Source organism: Scyliorhinus torazame, chromosome 3, assembly GCF_047496885.1.
Source record: "Scyliorhinus torazame isolate Kashiwa2021f chromosome 3, sScyTor2.1, whole genome shotgun sequence".
Lineage (NCBI taxonomy): Eukaryota > Metazoa > Chordata > Chondrichthyes > Carcharhiniformes > Scyliorhinidae > Scyliorhinus > Scyliorhinus torazame.
This window is the reverse complement of record NC_092709.1, coordinates 157,072,914-157,089,349: the sequence shown is the minus strand read 5'-3', so window position 1 is coordinate 157,089,349 and position 16,436 is coordinate 157,072,914. Positions and strand designations below refer to the sequence as shown.

General features: G+C 43.1%; 1 long non-coding RNA gene across 1 annotated transcript in view; it reads left to right on the top strand.

Annotated features, from left to right (window-relative positions):
- Positions 1-16,116, top strand: part of LOC140408779 (uncharacterized) — a 77,784-nt gene extending 61,668 nt beyond the window's left edge. Inside the window, exon 2 of the long non-coding RNA XR_011940198.1 lies at positions 14,572-16,116. This is a non-coding gene — a long non-coding RNA (uncharacterized lncRNA). The remainder of the gene's footprint in view (positions 1-14,571) is intronic.
- Positions 16,117-16,436: the final 320 nt, after the last annotated feature.

Here is a 16,436-nt window from a genome sequence, read left to right as displayed (position 1 = left end):
AGTAGAGTAGGACAGTGTCCCATTTGGGAAGAGGAAATCAGAAAGTACCTCAAAGGGAAAGGATGGCCCCTTTGGAGCGAATTCTGCGCGAATGATGAAACAGGTCTCGGGAGTATAGAGCATACTTGGTGGGAGAAACTATCAGAAATCCACAAGAAGAGCTTAGGGAAAGCTCGCAAGCCGATGGCAATCATGTCCTGATTGGCACAATTGCTAGGCACAGAGGAGGTCGTTAGGATGCTCCATAGAGAGATTGAGGAGAGAGACAGAAATAGTGAGGGAGATGTGAGCGAGTTTGAGAAAGAGAATAAAGATTTGAGAGAATAGTTAGCAGCGAGGGGCAGAGAGCTGGTTGATGCCAAGCGGGCACACCAGTCTTGTCTCGCCCATTTGAGTAGTTTGCAGACCCAATACGATAAGGCCTACCAGGACACACAACGTACGGTCTTGGTAAGACAAGAAACCGAGCAACAGGAAGAGAAATTGCAGAAACAGTGCAATGATTTGAAAGCAGCCCTACGAGCACCCCACACTTCCAAGACGGAACAAAGGCAGAGCTCCGTAGATCATGCAAAGTGCTGGAAGCAAATTGCAGAACTGCAATCTCTGCTTTCTGTCCAGAATGGGTTTCAAAGTACATTTGGACCCCAATTAGACCAGGAAAATGTCCCCGATTGGCAGGACTTAAATGAGACTGCCCACAGATACGTACATGGGACATGTACGCAAGAAAAACCCCAACCCCCGACTGAACAGGCAGAATACACCCCCATGAACCCTGTAACCACACACCGCAGGGCCGCAGCAGAAGGAAACGCCGATTTCCTGTATACAACCCCGTTCCTTCCCACATCAGACCCCTACCAGTTTTTCGCTAGAGTTAAACAGCAGGCTACCATGTACGGCCTGGACGAAAAGGAGCAAGTGAAGCTCACAGTTTTGAGCCTCGACCCTTCAGTCGTGGCAGCCCTTCCCGACCCACAGAATGTAGGAGGAGGCACATTCCAAGAGATGCACACAGCGATCGTAGGTGCGATCGGCTATAACAGAGTAGACTCCGTAGAAGGCCTAAACAAGTGTAGGCAAAAGAATAAAGAGCACCCCACAGCGTTTGCTGGATGCTTGTGGATGCATTTCACAGCAGTTTTTGGAGAATTAGCCCGCGCCCATTTGTCCGCAGATAATATGGCCAAATGGACTCGAATCCTAGTCTCTCATGCGACAGAGGCAGAGCAGAGAGCTTGCACAAATTACGACCCCTCAGACGAGGCCCACAACGAGAAATGGGTTTTGAAGAGATTGTCCTGGCTTGGGAACAATCAGTCCAAGGCAAAACCGCATTTGCAAAACCCGAGGAAGAGCAGGCAGACATGAATCCAATTAAAGCGCACCAGAAACTCGCATGGGTAAATGAGGGCAGGAACAGCCCACCACAGCCAAAACCCCAGGAATGTTACAACTGTGGACAATTAGGACACTTTGCACCAAAAGCAGCAGAGAAACCAACAGACAGGCACCCTAAATAAGAATAGGGCAAAGCCAATCCGTAACTGTAGAAGCCAGGTATTTCTAATACAATTAGTATAGGTAAAAGATAGCTGTTTAAGCATAAATATTAAGCCCCAGTTTTAAATACCCATTTAAAATGAGAATTTCAGCACCCATAACCTCAGGTCATGACAAAACAATAGCTTCAACAGAGGCACAAAAGGCCTGACACATGCATAAACTAATTGGAGATAAAAACAACATTTTCACTAAGAAATTTTCAAAGACAGTTTGACTTTAAGAAATGAGCTGTACCAGTAATCAGAGCAAGGACGAAGCAGGCACCATAGCAACATGAAGGCACCATTGTTCACAATGCAGATAACAGCTAAGTCAGCAGAAGACCAGTTTTTGCTGGTAAAGATGCAGAATATCACATTCCATAACATGCACAAGTATTCAGACATGAAACAATTAAAACTAATGTTGCACATTGAAGATGGATGGCTTGCCGTCAAATCAAATGTGTTTGAGTCTAACCCAAACCAATTAGGAGTATATTGGGGTGTGATTAGATGACTTAAAACAGATATGAAAGGGTATAACTGAAAAAGTTTCGCCCCACCATTTTGGAATGTTTGTTTTAGTGTTTTGTGTTAGGGAGTGTGTTTTAGTTTTGTGTTTTAGTTATGTTGGAGTTTAGTTTTAGTTTAGTTCTCTCTCTCTCTCTTTTTCATATTTCATTTCCAGACTTTGAACTTTTAAATGACTTTCGAGCTGTCTGCCTAAGCAAGAAGATAATGTCTTTGATTCTCTGAAAGCTTCAAATTGTTTACGAATTGCCTTTTAAATGACTATCAAATTGTAATCAATAGAAGACAAATAAAACAATTCCTATTGGCACCTGAGAAGTTTTAACTTAAATTTCTACTGAGTTCCAGTAATCGCAAAGTGCTGCTGGTAATCGAATAATAGTAGGAATTCCTTCAACTTGGCGTAGTCGGCAGCAGGGGGGAGTGCTGATACGACCTTCAGAGGAGGCCCAGGCGATGACGGAAAGCTTCGAAGATAATCGGAGGAGGCCCGGAACCTTCGGGAAGCTTTGGAGATAAACGGAGGAGGCCCAGAAGACAGTTGGAACCCACGGCTAGACGAGGGTAAGAAATATCTTTTTCACCCATTAAAAGTCTTGAAGCCGCATCAATCAGTGCTTCGACCCCTGAAAAGAAAATTTTTATAGACTGTGTTAAATCAATCAGGTGCCAGTCGTTGAGACTAACATAGATGTGGCTGGAAGATTAGTCACGGCAGTCAGCGATCAAGGAAAATTTCTGGCTGATGCAAATCAAAGTGTAGATTCAGAATCTTTAGCAGGCAGAAAATTACTCCCCACTACATCCAAGGGGGGTGCTGGAATACCAGATGTTTCTGTTGAAGATATGTTGGGAGATTGTAGATCTTTCATTCGTAGACAATTTGACCTATGTGAAACCTCAAAAAAAAATTGAATCAAAGTATGATATTCCCAGAGGACAGTGGTCCTTCGATAATATCAAGAGAGCATGGGGAAAATGCACACGATTACACGGTGCAGAATGTGTAAAATGGTCCCTGGTAATTACGGGACAGATACGCAGTCAGCAAGAGATCATTATTAAAAATAAAAGTGATTATCATAGATTATCATAGAATTTACAGCGCAGAAGGAGGCCATTCGGCCCATCGAGTCTGCTCCGGCTCTTGGAAAGAGCACCCTACCCAAGGTCAACACCTCCACCCTATCCTCATAACTATAACCCAGTAATCCCACCCAACACTAAGGGCAATTTTGGACACTAAGGGCAATTTATCATGGCCAATCCACCTAACCTGCACATCTTTGGGCTGTGGGAGGAAACCGGAGCGCCCGGAGAAAACCCACGCACACACGGGGAGGATGTGCAGACTCCGCACATTCAGTGACCCAAGCCGGAATCGAACCTGGGACCCTGGAGCTGTGAAGCAATTGTGCGATCCACAATGCTACCGTGCTGAGTAATGAGTATAGGTCCACTAAAGACCAACTAATTGCAGTTGTTGAAGAATTGCGAGATGCAAAATCCAAACTTGAGCATTATGATGAAATTAAAACAGTTTTGCAAAATAAAACCTCTGAACTCCAGCAGTTATCTTTTCAAATAGCAGAATTCCAAATTCAAGTTTTTATAAGTGGAGTCAGAATTCCAAAATCAAGTTTTTGAAGTGGAGTCAAAATACCAACAGTTGCAATTAAATACTGAGCGAAGTGATGGTGAGTATAGGTCCACTAAAGACCAACTAATTGCAGTTGTTGAAGAATTGCAAGATGCAAAATCCAAACTTGAGCATTATGATGAAATTAGAACAGATTTGCAAAACAAAACCTCTGAACTCCAGCAGTTATCTTTTCAAATAGCAGAATTCCAAATTCAAGTTTTTAAAGTGGAGTCAGAATACCAACAGTTGCAATTAAAAACTGAACAAAGTGATGATGAGTATAGGTCCACTAAAGACCAACTAATTGCAGTTGTTGAAGAATTGCGAGATGCAAAATCCAAACTTGAACATTATGAAATGAAAAATGAAATGAAATGAAAATGAAATGAAATGAAAATCGCATATTGTCACAAGTAGGCTTCAATGAAGTTACTGTGAAAAGCCCCTAGTCGCCACATTCCGGCGCCTGTTTGGGGAGGCTGGTACGGGAATTGAACCGCGCTGCTGGCCTGCCTTGGTCTGCTTTCAAAGCCAGCGATTTAGCCCAGTGAGTTATGATGAAATTAAAACAGAATTGCAAAAGAAAACTTCTGAACTCCAGCAGTTATCTTTTCAGATAGCAGAATTCCAAAATCAAGTTTTTGAAGTGGAGTCAAAATACCAACAGTTGCAATTAGAAACTGAGCGAATTGAACTTGAAAATTGCAAGTTAATCGAAGAAAGATGTGTTTTAGAAAGAGATATAAACAACGTCACTGAACACTGCAAATTGTTGACACATAGTCTTTCTGTGCAGAAATTTGAACAAACAGCACAAACTCAGAAAGCAGCCCAAGCACCCCACCTAGTGGCACAATCGGCAATTGCACAGCCAAGATCAAGTGTCAAGAATAAATCAGTTCTTTTGTCAGATGAATCAGACGAAGATAGTGTTCCTACAATGCAAAATACTAAATTAATTCGCTAGCCCCTTTAAAATGCAAACGGGTTAGAGTTGGAAGCAAAAAAAATAGAAGAAGACGGTGAAACTATCACTAGAAACATATTTGACCATCAATGGATTCATCAACCAACAGATCCTTCAAAAATTGACGAATGGTCCAAAGATCTTCCACACCCTAAAAAAGGTGGTATGACCACATGGGATGGAATTCACAGATTACAAGCCATTTACAGTCTCCACCCATTTGATGGAGTACAAATTCTGACTATCATGCTAGGTACTCGTGTAATTTCAACCCTTAGAAATGAAGTAGAAGTTGCCCTTGGAGACGATTTGCAAAATTTAGAAGCTGGTTGGCTAGCAGTCAAGAATTGGCTATTAAAATTTCGCCCCCCGAGGACCAATTGGTCTAAGATCACATCTTGCATTCAAAAAAATAATGAAGATATTCAGGATTTTGAGGAAAGATTTTTACATACTTGGATGGAATATTCAGGGATGACACTCGTCCAGGAAAATGACACATGGGATGCAAGCACTTTAAGTCCATTAAAAATGGCTTTTATAGCCGGTGTTAAACCTGAAGTTTCTGCTGCCTTGAATTTGGTTTTACCAGCTTGGGCCACAGCTGGCACATACCGAGACATAGTTGACCGATGCATTCAGATAGATCGTGGTTTGTACAATCAGGCAACTTTTAACACTGCAGCTGCTCAAATGCAGCCTATTGCTCAATCCAGCCCACGTTACCTGCTGCTCCAGCGGCGGCTGTTGCAGCACCTGCAGGAATATCAGCAGTAACTACAATTTCACCATCAGCGCCAGGGCAAACATGTACCCTTGCTCCATTAAAATCATGTAAGAAAATACCACAATGTCTTTTCTGTGGTAGAGTAGGACACTGGATGGCAAAATGCTATCATAAACAACGGATGGATTCGAGAGATGGTAATGAAGTAGACAATGTTCACTACAATACATTTCCACCTTGTGGTCAACCATGTAACGCGTACCAACAAGACACACCCAGTACGGCTTCTGGTCAGTACCACTGGCTAAGCAACTACAACCATGGTTTGCTTTTACAGTTAATCAGCAACATTATCACAAAAGCCCAACTGTTTACCACATGGCTCTACAAAATCATCTCAGGCAACTGCCTGTTCGGCCTTCCACCATTATCCAGTATGAAGATGATGTTCTGATAACCTCCATCAATAAAGATGATCATGACAAAGACTTACGGGTGGTCTTGAACCACCTCAGTACTAATAGTCACAAAGCTAGCTTTGCCAAAGCACAAATTGCCCAGAAAAAAGTTGTTTACTTGGGACAGAAAATTTCCAAAGGAAAAAGGGAACTTACGCAGAACAGAACGGCTGCCATCAAAGCAGCTAAAGAACCCTCAATGTATCGCTAAAAAGTTGCCAAGAACTGTCAACTTAAGAAAACTGTCATTATTCTGGATGTTGCTTTATTAATTTAAAGAAATTAACATATCTTGTTAGCTGTGTTTCCTTTAACAGAATCGACAAATTCATCTACAGAAAACCAAGATACAGCGCAAGATTGGTTCAGTTATATATTCAATAAGTTATTGTGTTTGATATTTTAAAATAAATGTTTAGAATTAGCTTGGAAATTAAAACTTCAGAAAAATAACTCTGATTAAAAGCAAATCTATATTCCAAAAGAACAGATTGTTCAAAGACGGGAATTTGGCAGCAATCCAACTTTTACTCCCAGTCCATTTGAGTGACAAATATGTAAAAATTAGAGATGCGAATGGCATCATTCCAAGCTATATGCCCCTTTTGTCTCTGCAAGAAAATTAACCCTTTCATCAAGCTTTTGTGTATAATCCAGAAGATGTCAAAGACTTGACAATTCACATCCAATACAAAGTTTCATTATTATTCATTTATTAGTGAATTATTATTCATAATTTATTAATAAATTACATAATCAATTTTGATAAACATTTTACCATTTATTACTAGATCATATGTTCAACTTTTTATTGTATAATCATTTTATTTGTGTACATGAAGTTATTATTATTAATTGTTTATTGCTGAATTATGTAATCATGATATAAATTTTCAATCAGTATATCAATGTTAAGATCTGTGAAATGTTAACCGTAATACTCATTTTCAGTTATTTGACTGCATTGTAAATGTTGTACCAGATTCACATTCAAAAATCTATTAATTTATGGAAATCTGCAGGCTATCCACTAAATACCTTTTCAGGATGGCACCAACTTAAATATAACCTTGACAAAAAAACCTCAACATCTTAACCTCCCAACTAATAGTAAACAAAAAGGATCAATTTGCCTCATCAGCAAGAAACCTAAAGGGATACAAATGGGTAATAGTGTTTGTACTAATTATGTAGATGTTAACACAGCTTATAAATGTACCAACGATCGCTTACAAAGAGTTCTGCGGTCCTCAAGGATAACAGGCATATAAAACATTCGAAAACTGATGGTTCTTAGAATATATTTACTTATATTCTGCTTATAATGGAACTTATTTTATTTGTGATAATAAAGCATATCCCTGGCTCCCAAGATCCTGGTCAGGATCTTGCTATTTAGGATACATCGTACCGGCCATTCATCATGTGACTAATCTCCCTCATGTTTCAGAAGCAGCTGCTCGAAGAAATAAACGTTCCATTACTTTAAAAGATGCAATTTATGCTAGAATGATTCCTTTCTATTGGGAAATGAGGATGGAGAATTAATTAAATAAAATAACAACCATCTTACAAAACGTAGCCGATTACACCGCCACTGCCCTAGATAAAATTTCTGACGAAATGCGAGCAATTCGAACCGTCGTATTACAAAACCAAATGGCACTTGACTATGTGCTAGCTGAAAAAGGTGGCACCTGCGCCCTGATTGGTGCAGAATGTTGCACTTTCATTCCCGATAACTCTAAAGAAGTTAAAGATTTGGCATTACATATCCAAAAAGAAATCAAAAAACTTGATCCACCCCAATTTACCTCTCTCTGGGATAAAATTTGCGAGTGGCTTGGACACACTGGAATGTCCACAATAAGAATAATCCTATTCTCCTGTGTAGCTGTATTCATCATTTACATAACATACCAATGTGCTAAGTGCATCAAAGAACTATTCGCTAAACGCAGGGGACCAGCTATCAGAATGATTCAAACTAACCCAACTGCACCCCCAATTGATGAATTTGAGCTGAAATACTATTATTGAAATGTTACTGATCAATCAACTATTTGACTGTATTATAAACATATTGTATAATTTATTAATACTGAATCAGTAGGATCAAATTTGATTAATTTATTAATTATAATAATTATTTTGAAATGCCTGTTGCAATGCTAAGTGTCCATTCTATTGTTTAAAACTGCAATGACAATATGAATGAGTTATTCTTTGCGCTTTTACCTATCCTATCGCATTAATGCTGTCTTTTATCTTATTCTGATATATCTCACTTAATCTTTCAACTTATCAAAGGGCCGACTGTAGAAGCCAGGTATTTCTAATACAACTAGTATAGGTAAAAGATAGCTGTTTAAGCATAAATATTAAGCCCCAGTTTTAAATACCCATTTAAAATGAGAATTTCAGCATCCATAACCTCAGGTCATGACAAAACAATAGCTTCAACAGAGGCGCAAAAAGCCTGACACATGCATAAACTAATTGGAGATAAAAACAACATTTTCACTAAGAAATTTTCAAAAACAGTTTGACATTAAGAAATGAGCTGTACCAGTAATCAGATCAAGGACGAAGCAGGCACCATAGCAACATGAAGGCACCATTGTTCACAATGCAGATAACAGCTAAGTCAGCAGAAGACCAGTTTTTGCTGGTAAAGATGCAGAATATCACATTCCATAACATGCACAAGTATTCAGACATGAAACAATTAAAACTAATGTTGCACATTGAAGATGGACGGATTGCCATCAAATCAAATGTGTTTGAGTCTAACCCAAACCAATTAGGATTATATTGGGGTGTGATTAGATGACTTAAGACAGATATGAAAGGGTATAACTGAAAAAGTTTCGCCCCACCATTTTGGAGTGTTTTGTTTTAGTGTTTTGTGTTAGGGAGTGTGTTTTAGTTTTGTGTTTTATTTATGTTGGAGTTTAGTTTTAGTTTAGTTCTTTCTCTCTCTCTCTTTTACATATTTCATTTCCAGACTTTGACCTTTTAAATGACTTTCGAGCTGTCTGCGTAAGCAAGAAGATAATGTCTTTGATTCTCTGAAAGCTTCAAATTGTCTACAAATTGCCTTTTAAATGACTATCAATTGTAATCAATAGAAGACAAATAAAACAATTCCTATTGGCACCTCAGAAGTTTTAACTTAAATTTCTACTGAGTTCCAGTAATCGCAAAGTGCTGCTGGTAACCTAATAATAGTAGGAATTCCTTCAATAACGTTAGCACCCGTTCAGAGAACATAGACATGAACGGCACCGACTGATGGTGTTCGGGCTCCCCAACTTGGGTCTGCGACACCCTTTGGGACAAGTCCGGGGACAACCCGTAGAATTTCTTTGGGACACAGGAGGGTCCCGCACCACACTCAATTCTTCCACGATGTTTCAGCGAGACACGTGGCCCACAACAGACACCATCACACTCAGCAGCTTTACAGGTCATTTACAACAAGGACACATCACAGTCCCTGTAGCAATACAAATAGGGAACATTACAACTAAACACCCCGTAGTTTTGGTCGATCTACCCCAGACAGCTGAACACATCCTAGGAATCGCTTTTATGAGCTCCCACAACCTCTCTTTTGATCCAGTTAATAAATGTGTATGGAGAATGGCAAAGGCAGCACGAGCCCCCGTCACGCTCACAGTTGGAGACTATGAAAACAGGATTAGCTCAGTAGAAGACTTCTGGTTCGACCCTCGAGCCATTAATCAGGACAAACAGGTTAAGGAAGTCCTGCAGCAACACAAAGCAGCATTTGCACAGCACAAGCACGACTGTGGCAAAATAGCTGGCTTGATAAACATTACAGCTCCCGGCCCCAGACCCCAAAAGCAGTCTGCTTTTCCCCAAGAGGTAGAGGGAGAAATCTCAAAGGTAATAGAGAGTTTGCTTGATCAAGGCGTACTCAGATCAGTAGCCTCCACAAACAACGTACCGATTTGGCCCGTCAGAAAACCTGATGGATCATGGCGACTGACCATTGATTACCGGGAACTGAATAAAGTAACCCCAGTAGCAGCCCCCAGCGTAGCCATGAGTCCCGAGATCATGCTCAAACAGGGACTCCAGTCAAATTCTTTTTCGGTTTTGGACATTAGCAACGGCTTTTGGCCCATTCCTTTGGATAAAGCGTGCCAGTACAAATTCGCCTTTACATTCAGGGACAACAATATACGTGGACGTGCCTTCCACAAGGCTTCCACAACTCCCCCTCCATTTTCCACTGACAGATGGCAAATGGACTAGCAAAATTTTCCCACCCCGATTGTCTGGTCCAGCATGTAGATGACTTGCTACTACAGACAGACACAAAGGGAGAGCACATTTTGCTTCTCACCGAACTCCTAGTACTCCTAAAACAGATGGGATGTAAAGTCAACCCTAAGAAAGCCCAGATTTTGCAAGAAAAAGTGATTTACTTGGGTACAGTAATCACACATGGTAAACGCGAGATCGAGCAAAAGAGAATTGACTCGATCGTCAAATTGCCCCTTCCCCATAACGTAACAGCCCTCCGGTCATTTTTAGGACTGGTTGGCTACTGCCAAAACCATATTGATGGTTTCGCCACAAAAGCAGCGCCCCATCCGACCTTCTCAAGAAGCAGGCACCTTGGGAATGGCTTCCACAGCACACGGATGCCGTGGATGCTTTTAAAAGAGCCCTCAGCACAGCCCCCGCATTACAGGTCCCAGATCCACTTTCCCCGTACGCAATTGAAGTTGCAAGCACCGACCGAACCCTTTCGGCCGTGCTCCTCCAGGAACGCCATGACCAATTACGCCCCATGGCGTACGCCTCACACGTGTTAGATCCTGTCGAGCAAGGGTTTTCTGCCTGCGAAAGGCACCTGCTCGCAGTTCTTTGGGCAGCACAGTACTTCGCCTGCATTACAGGACTCAACCCCATCACCTTTCCCACTGAACACACACCAACACAGCTATTATTAGACGGTCGACTTAAAGATGGCCCAGTCAGCCAAATCCGCACAGCCCGTTGGACCCTTCTTTTACAGGGACGGGACATTACAGTCAAAAGAACCAAGACCCACACTTTCCTAGCCGATAATTTGCAATATGCAGGTACCCCACATGAGTGTGAGATCGTCACCACAAAACAGAACACAGGCCCATTTATACCTAAGACAGCTCCCAGGAAAGCAGATAATACACCCCAGAGACCCCAGCCCACAGGCACGTGCGCACCCCTGAAAATGTATATGGATGGCTCCTCCACAGTTTTGAACGGAGAGAAAATTACCGGTTGCGGCATTTATGTAGAGGGAGGCGCCCTAGATGAGATTTTACTAAAGTAGCCAGGACATCTAGGCTCACAGGCAGCAGAACTGGCAGCCATAGCTTGCATTGTAGACCACTCTGACTCATTTCCGACCCCAGCAGGCATCTATTCGGACAGCTTATATGTCTGTAATAGCTTAACGGAATTCCTATCCCTGTGGGAAACTAGAGGATTCGTTTCCACAGACGGAAAGCCCCTATGCTCAGCCTCATTACTCCGACATATCCTAGAGACAGCTCAAAATAGGAAATATGGCACAATTAAGGTTCGCAGTCATCACCGTATTTCCCCCCCAGTAACATTAAAGCAGACGCCCTAGCGAAGGCAGGTTCCAGTAATGGTTCTTTTTGGAACGCCCCCGAGAGCACCCCAGTACACGCAGTTCAGGTCTCACAGACCAACATTCAGGATCTAGCAAAGGCCCAGAAGGAAGATGAAAAACTCAGGGAATTTTTTAAAGGAAGCTTCCCAGCCCCATATGACAAGTTTAAAGCAATCACCAACCATGACGGTGTGATTTTGAAAGAAGGCATTTATGTAGTTCCCAGTCAGGACAGGAACCAGATTATTTGTCAGTTCCATGACAATCATGGACACCAAGGCATTGAACCCACCCTAACCCACCTCAGACCACTCTGCTGGTGGCCTGGTTTAAAAGCCAATGTTACTCACTACATTGAAAACTGCTTGATCTGTGCCCAGAACAGTCCGGACAGATATGCATGAAAGGCCCAGCTTAGTCACACCTCCCCCGTTAATGGCCCCTGGACGAATTTACAGATAGACTACATAGGACCCCTACCCCCCCCCCTGCAGAAATGGTTACAAGTATGTTGATTTGTTATGTTGTAGGTGTAACATAAGCGGCTTCCTTGTGGTGCACTTGACAAAGGAAGGTTCAGACGTGGAGATAACTTCAACACGTTTATTAAACTATTTACACTACTATTACTCGGGTTCGACACTACTGCTAATCCTACTAGCTACCCAGACTGACTAACCAGCTGCTGCAATCCACGTGGTGGGTGTAATATTGAATCAATCCTGTGTCTGTACTCACTGACTGTCTCCACTGGAAAGAGACAGATCATGTGTGTGGTGTCCTTTATACATGGGTTGGTGTAATGCCTCCTTGTGGTCGTGTCACCTCCTTGTGTATCGTGAATGTCCATTGGTCGTCTCCTATCTAACTGATCTATTGGCTGAGTGTGTGTGTGTGATGTTTCTGGTGCTCCCTCTAGTGTCTAGCTAGCCTACATGCATTTACATTGATGCATTGGTGGTCATTGGCACCTTCACAAAATGGGTGGAAGCTTTTCCATCGAGAACGAATACGGCCAAGACAACAGCTAAAATACTTACACAGCACATTTTTACAAGATGGGGCCTTCCACGTAGTATAGAGTCCGATCAAGGCTCCCATTTTACAGGACGAGTCATGAAAAAGGTCCTCACAATTTTTGGAATCAGGCAAAAATTTCACATAGCCTACCACACCCAGTCAAGCGGCATTGTAGAGAGGGTGAATAGGACTTTAAAAGCCACTCTCAGGAAAATGGTACAACAGAACAACAACACCTGGGATTCAGTTCTCCCATTTGCTTTAATGTTCCTAAGAAACACTATCCACGTCCACAGGATACACCCCCCACACCCTCATGACCGGACGCCCATGAAAGGGACAGAGTATTTATTAGGACTGGATTTGGCCAGCCCCGCAGTCACCGCCCTCATGCATGAAAATGCTGTACAGCAGTTACTTGAGAATATAAAGGCAGACCAACTCGCAGCAGCTGTGAGACTTGGGACCAGGAGGAAACAAAGCAAGGCTTGTTTCGACAAAAAGGTACACGCCACCGAGTTTGTAGTAGGGCAGCAAGTGATGCTTTCCCAATGCAACCCCAGTTCATTCCTTTCCCCCCAATTTTCCGGACCGTACTCCATTACGGACAAAGTAAGACCCTCTGTATACAAGATCACATATCCCAATGACAAGTCTGCATCATTTCACATAAACCAGCTTAAGGCTTATGGCTCGCAGAACAACCATTCACACCACATCTTGCTCGCAGCAGCAGACGAGCACGCCCCGCACACAGGTGACTTATTCCTACCCTCCCCCAGCCAGTGCAGCCCGTCCTCAGACACATCTTCAACTCCACCCCCAGAGGCACGACTCCGCCTCTCCCTTTCTTCAACCAGCTGCAACAGCGACAGTGATAGCGACAGCAATGACGACAGCCACAGCATACCACGTTATAATGGGCCCCACTCCCAGTGAATCCGAGCATGATTCCAGCGACCCCTTCGAAATCACATACATCAAAGCCCCTGAACCAGACCCACCGCCCAACAGTTACGGATTACAACCTAGCAGAATCGACACACGATTCTGGCACCATGACAATTCGTTCAGGTTCATCCGGAATGATGAGATGGACCCTAATTCACCCCAAGCAGCTTTAGCCAAACTACTCCAGTCAAGAGTATGACAGCTGGGAGAAGATGATGACATACAGTCTGACTCCCATCAAACGAATCCCTTTGCGACCCTGTTCGCTACTGAGCAATGAGGTGTCCAGATGATGCAAAAAAGGAACCGATGGAGAGATATGGTGTCCTTTCTGATGGAACCTGCACCATGTTTGTTGTACGTTTGTTCGTTTAATGTACATGTTAAATGTTGTTTATGAAATTGAAAGTTTTTCATGGCCCCACGCCACCACCATTTTGACACCCAATGACTGTTAATGGAACAAGTTTATCCACAGCCAACCGTTCAGAGGAACTAGTTTGTCGACAGACAACCATTCAGAGGAACTAGTTTGTCATCCGACACCACTCACAGCTACTCTCCTGATTCGATCGCGAGAGGCAGCCCCCACGACGACCACATTCTTACCCATTCATGCCGGGTGCTCAGGCAGTGGAGAAATGGCGCTGGTCCCCGCCCTGCCTGAGGACCCCACTCTGGTCAGCTTCGCTAAGGTAGAGCACATACGGCACTGGTCACCGTCCTACCCGGGGATTCCACTCATTTCTTACCCGCCGTGGCCCATATGCACCCCATTTTGGCTCGTTAAGTTCAAAATTCTTTTGTTTGTTTTTGGCGACCCTTAGGTTGCTTCCATATGCCATTTACATCCTCAAACACTAGGATGGTAGATCACACAGGCTGCGAGACAGCTCGCACTATGTCAGTATTTTTCTCGGATGCCTTGTCCCAAATATTTGGTTTTTTTTAAAAATGAGGGAGTCACAGATGGTGACCAATCATAATGGGTAATTGGCATTAAGGCACAGACAGACATACAAGATCTTAAGCAAGATAATAACAGATATTATGCTTGTGTCCATAGAACACCGGAACCTCAGGAACCCCAGAGGAAGAAAAAGAAGAAGACAGAAAGATGGAAAAGATGAAGACAACCTTCATGTTCACCTGGATCTCAGCAGGATCCCTTCAGTTGGGTGCGGACGCTACCCCCTGACCCCTACCACACAGGCCGTGAATGATTCCCACCCCTACCGTACACCGTACCCCGAGATAGTTAACCCCGAGATAGTTAACCCCGAGATAGTTAACCCCGAGATAGTAAACGACACCCCGACCTGGTGTGACAAGTTCATAACCTGGTATTCACTATCATACATAGTAGAATCACTCTTAGTACTGGCTATACTCTGCAGTGTCGTGCAGACACTTAAGACTCAGAAAATGGCGAAGGAGAGCCTACCGTTCTCGCACCCCGGTATACACGTTTAGGTCCCCTGTTTTCGGACTTCACCACACCCCCCAACCCCTTGAGTGAATTAAAGTGCATCCGCTTCTCTTCATGTGTTTTATTCAATAAAGAAATGTAAACCTCTGTGCTTGACTGCCAAGCCAGAGAAACGTGTGTTGCTACTATTTGAAATGTTGTAGAATAATTGTTGATTGTTTGAGTGAGGATAGTTTATGTAGGATAGTTAGAGGTTCCAGTTCTTTTATTTTGTAATGCATGCCTGAATGTCATAGTGCCCCGTAGAGTTTTATACTGATGTATGTAAGTAAAATGATTTTAGGTAAAAAAATTGTGTTTCATAGGATAGGGCAGTGTAGAGCCCGTGAAGTGCTTATGGGTGCCCCGCTTGGTCAGAGAACGAAGACGACGCAGTAATGTGATCCTTCACGCTTCGCGTTGAGGATCACAAAGAGAGAGTGTAGCCATCTGGGATGGCCACTTCCCGATTACAAAATGTACACTTTGCAAAGATTGCAGGGAAAATGGACAATACTGAGAAAGCAAGCAGGTGCAGGGTTTGTCTGTTGATTGGGGCCGCAGCTCCCAGACAAGACCGAAACTGCAAAACCATTACCATACTAATGAGCCATCCCCGGGGACAAAAGAGTAACATTTAAGTAAACGATACCAAGGCAGACACCCTGACGCCAGAGGAGACTAGAACAAAGCAGGCAACGGCCATCTAGGACACGCCAGCCATCAGGGCACCCATCCCTTTATTGGAGGAAATCGAGAGGAACGATTGAGAAACGGCCCAATTAATTGGGGCCAAGTTCAAGGCCCGTCCAAAAGCGCACGAAGCCCCCTTTGGGTATAAGAAGGAACCCCCAAGAGAGAATCGCTCTCTTGGCTCTGGCTCTCACCAAGGAGAGACCTGCCAAAGCTGCATCAGAACAAGTAAGTCAATACACGCTACCAGACAGACGCTCTTAGCTGTTATTCCATACCAGTTCAACCCCAGCAGCCTCAGAACCGAACAACAGCCATTGTTCCTCTGACTGAGTGGGCGCCTGAAGCTAAGTATAGGCTTTAGCAGTAGTGATCGTTTAGTCTGTAGAGTTTTGTGCATGAGTATATTTGACTGTGTGTGTAAATAAATGAGCATTGAGTTTGAACTTACTAACTGGTGTATCGAGTCTTTGATCAGTATTCGGTTTTGAACCTTGTGGCGGTATCGAGAGATACGTGGCGACTCTAGAGCAAAACGTAATTAGAATTTAAGAAGGCGACCATATTGGCCGCCATCTTCAGAGCCAAATAAAGAGAAACACAATTAGCAACACTTGTTAATCACAGAGTGAACAGCTTATAATACTTGAAACAGTGGTGGGCAACCTGCAGCCTGGGGAGCCACTTGTGGTCCATCTGGGTTCTGAGTGTGGCCTACAGGACATTTTGTTGACCATTGCTACATTCCACCGAGTTCCTTCCACATAATT